Raw genomic sequence first — 8033 nt, forward strand, 5'->3', positions numbered from 1 at the left:
TTTTGGTCTACGTAATAAAAAGAACGGGTTCGGGAGTCGGTTACGTACAAGGAAGGGGTTAGCACACTCGTAACGCCCAAAAATTGGTACCAAATTGATTATCAAATATCTTTAAGGTCGGAAATTAGGAATTTTAAAACGCAATCATCTTTTAAACTATTTTTTATTTTGAAAAAAAAAATTGGAATTCACTCATATCAAAATGTTAACATTGAGTTAGCCTTTGGAAATCCCTATCTTGAAACAACAAAACGCCATATCCAGTAAGTTAGGACATATCGCTTTGAAATTCCAAGATAGTTGCTTGAATTTTGAAAAACCTTTAAAAACTAAAAAGGGTACTTAATTATTCGAACTCAACGAGAAAAGTCGCAACCCAATAAGTTAGGGCACTACTTTCTCGAAATTTCCAAACATCAAGCATTGCCTTTATTAAAAAAACTTTGATGATACATAGGGAATTATATTGCATTATAACATATTATTGTAATAGGTAAATAATTCATGCATTTAATCAAAATGGTGGCAATGATATAAAGCAAATATTACAATATGCATATAAAGATATATATATATAGCATGAATCAAGAATAAATAAACATGATATTCAAAAGAACTAATAAAAATGATTGATTACTAACAAAATATAGTTAAAACAAGTCATATTATATTAATTTTAAAATAGCATTTAATATATTTTGTAGTACATAATAACAAGAATAAAGAGTAATAATTATAATAATATATTGGCTTAGAAGTATATAAGAGATTTTATAACAATATTTAAAATGAAATGATATATGGAATAAATAAATAATTAATAATAAAATGTGTATACAATGTGATTTAAAACATGATTTAATAATAATGGCTTATATTTTAAAAAATAATATATATATTATGAACATAAATAATATAACTAGTGATACGTGATATGCATAATATATGTAAATATATTTACATATATATATAATAAATATAATAAAATGTAATATAAGTATATAATAAATATAATAGATATAAAGCAATATATATAAATAATTAATAAATATATATGAAAATATAATAATAATATAAAAATAATAATAATTTGAGGAAAATAATATAGAATAGTAATACATATAAAAACAACATTTTAATAATTTTGATGTATTATAAAAGTATATAGGAATAAAAATATAGGACTAAATTTAAAGTTTTGTAAAATTATTGGGTAAATTCACAAAGCCAAAACTGAATTAAGACCCGATTCGAAGCACCCGCAAAATTAAAGGGAGTCATCGGGCAAATTGCCCTATTCCCAAAACGTAGCCGTTTCCCCTAATACTAATGTGAATCATTAAGAGGGTCTAATTGAAATAGAATAAAATGTTAATGCCAAATTTCAAAATAAATGAAACAAAATTAAAAGTATAAAAATAGCGAGAGGATCGATTGGGTAATTAACCCACTTTGCAAAAACACGCGGATCCTCCCCGAGTAATCGGGTCAACGCGCGGATCCTGGGGTTACAAAACGGTGTCGTTTTGTCAAGGCTATAAAAGCCAATTTCTCAGCCTTAAAATCATTTGAAATCGTTTTTTAAAAAAAATTAAGAATTCTCTCTGAAAGAGAGAAAGGAGAGAGAGCTCCGAGCTCTGGCCTTCGTCGGCCACACGCTGGTCACGCGGCCACGCACCACCCCTAGGACCACCGTACACGGTGGCTAAGGTTTAAAAACCCCTCCTTTCACTCGTCATTTATCAGGTAAATCCCTTCCTTTTATTTTTGTAGGCTAGATTTTGTTAGAACAGTATAAACATATATATGCTGCGAAAAGAAATATACGGTTAAATAACCTTTTCTGAAACTGTTTGTATCTTTCTGAATAACTATGTGTAAGTATGTATTTCTCTGCTTTTAAAGAAATCGATCCTCTTTTACAATCGTCCTCTTCGGGCTTTTATAGCCACTATTTATTACAAAAATTTAGGAAAGAAATCTTTTTATATCTTGCCATATTTGCTTTGCTTGCTGCTGTGGTTCTTCTTCTTTCCTTGCAGGTGTTCGCGAAAAATCCGGCAGTGGCAAAGGCTCGACAATGGTCCACTGGTGGCGTTGATCTTGGCGTGACTTGGGGCCTGGAATCACGGTGTCGACGAAGGGTAATTGAAACGACAAGATTTGAAGAAGTTTGACTCCTCATGTGCTTGCGGCGTGAAGAGAGGGCTAGGGTTTCCAACCCTAGCCGAATGCTTTCAAAGCTTTGGGCCTCCAAGGGTCTGGGTCTGTACATTTGGGCTACGGGTTTGCTTTAGGACTTTGGATAGTAACAGTGGGCCTGTTGAGTGTAACGGGTCTGTTAGGTCTGTGCATTTGGGCTTTGTAAACAACTTTTATGGACTGTTTAAATTAAACATTTGTTATTTATTTTGGTTTTGGGTTTCAAAGCCCGGTCAAATTTGGGTTACTACAGCTGCCCCTCTTTGCTTATTGCTGTGTAACAGGAATCAAGCAAAGACTTAGAAAGACCCAATTTGACCGGCTTTAATGGAATTCAACTTGATGACTATTTTGAGAACATTTGAGAGTCATATCTGCAATGTCCTCGATTTGTTCCTTGTAAGCACAAGGATGCCAAACCATCTTGAGTCCGTTTGAGAACATTTGAGAGTCATATCTGCAATGTCCTCGATTTGTTCCGTGTAAGCACAAGGATGCCAAACCATCTTGAGTCTGTTTGAGAACATTTGAGAGTCATATCTGCAATGTCCTCGATTTGTTCCTTGTAAGCACAAGGATGCCAAATCATCTTGAGTCTGTTTGAGAACATTTGAGAGTCATATCTGCAATGTCCTCGATTTGTTCCTTGTAAGCACAAGAATACCAAATCATCTTGAGTCTGTTTGAGAACATTTGAGAGTCATATCTATAATGTCCTCGATTTGTCCCTTGTAAGCACAAGAATACCAAATCATCTTGGATCTGCTTCAGTATAAACGTCTGAAGTCTAGATCTGCTATATCTGAGAACATCTGAGAGTCAAATCTACTATGTCCTCGATTTGTTTCTTGTAAACACAAGAATACCAAATCATCTTGGATCTGCTTCAGCATAAAAGTCTGAAGTCTAGATCTGCTATTTTTTTGAGAACGTTTGAGAGTCAAATCTGCAACGTCCTCGATTTGTTTCTTGTAAACACAAGAATACCAAATCATCTTGGATCTGCTTCATAAACGTCTGAAGTCTAGATCTGCTATTTTTTTTGGAGAACGTTTGAGAGTCAAATCTGCAACGTCCTCGATTTGTTTCTTGTAAACACAAGAATACCAAATCATCTTGGATCTGCTTCATAAATGTCTAAAGTCTAGATCTGCTATACCGCGGCCTACTACGCCGTCTTTGATAACCTGTTGAATGATTATGGCTAGTAATTAGGATGTTATGTTCAAAGTGAGTCGAATGTCCCTAATTAAACATGTTATGATGCAAAGTACTGTGAATATGACCCCTATCTTAGGCGTCACCATTCATTCCTTCATTTGTCTTTTCTTTTCTCAAAATTTCATTCTTATTCAACTTGTAGGCTTTCTTCCAATGCTACAATCTACTGAAGATGTCTGTAAGAATTGAGTCATTGGTTCTATCCATTTCCTTTTGGACTGGAAGAAAGAAATTCCTTGAGTTCCTTCATCCCTTACTTACGTGAATTTCTCGAACAATTGTCCTATTTTAGTTTCTTGTATTATCTAGAAATTCCAAAGTAATGTGTAAAACTTCGCTTGTGAAAATATTTTAGTTCATCTATTATTATTTCAATGCAACATACTCTAAGAATATCGGAAGATGAATAAATTTCTGAGAATAATTGGATCTGAATCGTTAAGAATACAAAGGAAATAATTCTGATAGCATATCTTTAAGAAGAATTAGAATCTAAAGATAGCAAACAAGATAAAAATTAGATGCTCTTAAATATCGCCGCTTGAGCGTCTATACATTAATTCCATGAAGCCTTTCTTGAGTTCGACATGTGTTTAAAAGATCCAAAGTACTTTGTTGATACCCCAATGTACATCATATTCTACTCTCTGCCGAGTCAGATATTGCTATATGCCCTTCAAAATTTGAGCTGCCCTTTCGGGTTTTCAACTCAAAACCCATTTGGTCACAAGGCGCTCTTTACGGGTTTTCACCTTGGCCTCTCCACTTTTTTTTTTCAAAACATTCAAGGCGCCCTTTGCGGGTTTTTACCTTGGATTCTTTTCTCTTTTAGACAAAGTACTTTTTGACTGAGTCTGAGTTCACTGGATTGGGTAAGCTTTTTCCATCCATTTCTGTCAAAATCAATGCACCACCAGAGAAAGCCTTCTTCACGACGTATGGCCCTTTCCAATTCGGCATCCATTTTCCTCTAAAGTCCTTCTAAATGGGAAGAATTTTCTTTAGCACAAGGTCCCCGTCATGGAATTCCCTCGGACGAACCTTTTTATCATAAGCTCGCATCATACGCTTCTGGTATATCTGACCATGTCGGATAGCTTTCAGCCTCTTTTCCTCAATCAAGTTTAGCTGGTCATATCGGGACTGAACCCATTCAGCTTCATCTAACCTTATCTCTGTTAAAATTCGGAGAGAAGGTATTTCTAACTCTATAGGAAACACTGCTTCCATCCCGTAAACTAGCGAGAACGGAGTTGCCCCAGTAGAAGTTCTGACAGATGTTCGATAGGCCAAGAGTGCAAACGGTAGTTTTTGATGCCAATCCTTATAAGTCTCAGTCATCTTCCCCACTATTTTCTTAATGTTCTTATTGGCAGCCTCTACTGCCCCATTCATCTTTGGACGATAGGGCGAAGAGTTGTGATACTTGATTTTGAACTGGTCACAAACCTCTGCTATCGTTTTGTTGTTCAAATTCAATGCATTGTCGGATATGATCCTCTCGGGCATTCCATACCGACAAATGATCTCCTTCTTCAAAAATCGACTCACAGCTGACTTAGTAACGTTTACGTAAGAAGCAGCCTCTACCCATTTTGTAAAGTAGTCAATCACCACGAAGATAAACCGATGTCTATTCGAAGCTTTCAGCGATATTAGTCCGATGACATCCATGCCCCACATGGAAAACGACCATGGAGATGTCATGACATGTAAAGTTGAGGGTGGCACATGAATTTTGTCCCCATAGATCTGGCACTTATGGCATTTTTTGGCATAGTTGATGCAGTCCCCTTCCATAGTGACCCAATAATAGCCAAACCTCGTGATTTGTCTTGCCATCGTGAACCTATTTGCATGCGTACCACATACACCTTCATGAATCTCTTCTAGAATCAGCTTGGCTTCCACAGCATCGACACATCTCAGAAGTACTTGGTCTTTCCTTCTCTTGTACAAAACATCCCCGTCCAAAACATAGTCACAAGCTAACCTTTTCAGAGTTCTTTTGTCATTTTCAGTTGCCTGTTTTGGATATTTACGATCCCTCACGTATCGCAATATATCCTGATACCAAGGATTGTCATCCTTTTCTTCTTCCTCAATGTTGCAACAATGAGCTGGGGCCTCATAGCCACTCATTTGAATTGGTCTTATCTCTCCCTCTTTGTTTGCCTTAATTATTGAAGCCAAGGTTGCTAAAGCATCAACCATTTGATTCTCATCTCGTGGGAGATAGTTAAAGGTAATGTCATCAAACTCTCTTAACAACCCCAAACCTATCATTCGATAATTGATCAATTTAGGGTCTCTTGTCTCCCATTCGCCTCTTAGCTGATAGATTACCAACGCAGAATCTCCATATACTTCTAAGGTTTTTATGCCTCTTTCTATGGCTGCTTGGAGCCCCATGATGCATGCTTCGTATTCAGCCATGTTATTTGTACAGTCAAAATCCAACTTGCACGTGAACGGGTAATGGTCGCCATTCGGGGATACCAAAACTGCCCCAATTCCATTTCCGATGGCATTAGAAGCCCCATCAAAATTTAGCGTCCATGAAGAATCTTCAGTTGCTGCTATACACATTAGCTCATCATTTGGAAAATCAAAATTCAATGGCTCGTAATCCTCCAAAGCTCTACTGGCCAAAAAGTCTGCCACCGCACTTCCTTTGATAGCCTTCTGACTCACATAGACTATATCGAATTCTGAAAGTAAAATTTGCCATCTCACCATTCTTCCATTTAGAGCCGTTGATTCCATCATGTATTTTAATGGATCTAGTTTTGAGATGAGCCAAGTAGTATGGTATAGCATATACTGTCTTAATCTCCGTGTGGTCCAAATCAACGCACAGTACAACTTTTCAATTGGCGAATATCTCATTTCACAATCAGTGAATTTCTTACTAAGATAATAAATTGCCTTTTCCTTTTTCCCGGACTCGTCATGCTAACCAAGCACACATCCCATGGAATTGCTGAATACTGACAAGTATAGTATTAACGGTTTATCTGGACTAGGTGGCGATAACACTGGAGCATTCAACAAATACTGCTTGACTTTCTCAAAAGCATTCTGGCATTCTTCATCCCAAGTACCCTGATTGTGCTTTTTGAGGAGGCAAAAGATAGGATCACATTTCTCAGTCAATTGTGAAATGAACCGAGCAATGTAATTCAACCTTCCAAGGAATCCTCGAACTTCTTTTTGAGTGCATGGCGGAGGCAACTCTCGTATGGCTCTGACCTTGTCTGAGTCAACTTCAATTCCCTTTTCACTGACTACAAAGCCTAATAACTTCCCTGATCTAGCTCCAAAGGTGCACTTTACTGGATTGAGCTTCAACTGAAATTTCCTCAATCTTAAGAACAATCTTCTCAAAACCTCAATGTGTTCTTTTTCTGTTCGCGACTTGACGATCATATCATCAACGTATATCTCAATATCCTTATGCATCATGTCGTGAAACAAGTTTACCATGGCTCGTTGGTATGTTGCCCCTGCGTTCTTCAGCCCAAACGGCATTACTTTATAACAAAAGGTGCCCCACAATGTTATGAAAGTAGTTTTATCCATGTCCTCTGGATGCATCTTTATTTGATTGTATCCTGAGAAGCCATCCATGAAGGAGAACAACGAATATCCCGCTGTGTTGTCTACCAAAGTGTCGATGTGTGGCAGAGGAAAATTATCTTTTGGGCTTGCTTTGTTTAGATCTCTGTAATCAACGCACATTCGTACCTTCCCGTCTTTCTTAGGAACAGGTACAATATTAGCTACCCACTCAGAGTATTTTACTTCCTGCAAAAATCCTGCATCAGACTGCTTCGTAACCTCATCTTTTATCTTCAGGACGATGTCTGGCCGCATCTTTCGTAACTTTTGTTGGACCGGCTTACATTCTTGTCTTATCAGAAGACGATGTACTACAATATCAGTACTCAATCCGGGCATATCCTGATAAGACCATGCAAAGATATCCTTGAATTCTTGAAGCAACTCAATCAAATTATGCCTTGTGTCATTAGCGATCAGTATTCCAATTTTCACCATCTTCCCCTCCTCTAGGGCTATATTTTCTATTGCCTCCTTTTCATGTGGCATGATTTGTTTCTCCTCCTGCTTCACCATTCTTAATAGATCGAGAGATACGTCGCAATCTTGGATATCTTCAAAATCCTGAGGCTCCTCTAGACACATGTCTTGCTCACAAGAGAAATCAGGAACGGCAGTATTAGTGCTCATATCATTGATATCTAGAGACCTGTGAGGGGTATGAAAGAATATACAAAGAATGAATGAATTTAAGAATGATCATTTATGTGTTATGAATAAAAGAATAAGAGTTGTTAGAATTTAAAGGAATATTGGTTGATAAAAGTAAAACAATACTCGTTCAAATTGATAAAAGTTATGTTTTATTTGAAAAATAATAGACGAACATAAGCCTATTTTCACAAATGTAATCTTACTAATCCTGGGCTCTAGAGTAATAGACATGTTTCGAGAATTACTCTGAAAAATTTGTAAAGACTACAGGAAGATCCTCCGCAGTCCAATTATTTAGAGAACTCCCCGGTTCGTAAGGGCGAATACCCCCAAGG

General features: G+C 36.9%; 1 pseudogene; it reads right to left on the bottom strand.

The window, feature by feature from the left end:
- Positions 1-4251: 4251 nt before the first annotated feature.
- LOC128284264 (uncharacterized) lies at positions 4252-7164 on the bottom strand (annotated as a pseudogene).
- Between the last annotated feature and the right edge of the window lie 869 nt (positions 7165-8033).

This window comes from Gossypium arboreum, chromosome 11 (genome assembly GCF_025698485.1).
Source record: "Gossypium arboreum isolate Shixiya-1 chromosome 11, ASM2569848v2, whole genome shotgun sequence".
In the NCBI taxonomy this organism is placed as follows: Eukaryota; Viridiplantae; Streptophyta; class Magnoliopsida; order Malvales; family Malvaceae; genus Gossypium; species Gossypium arboreum.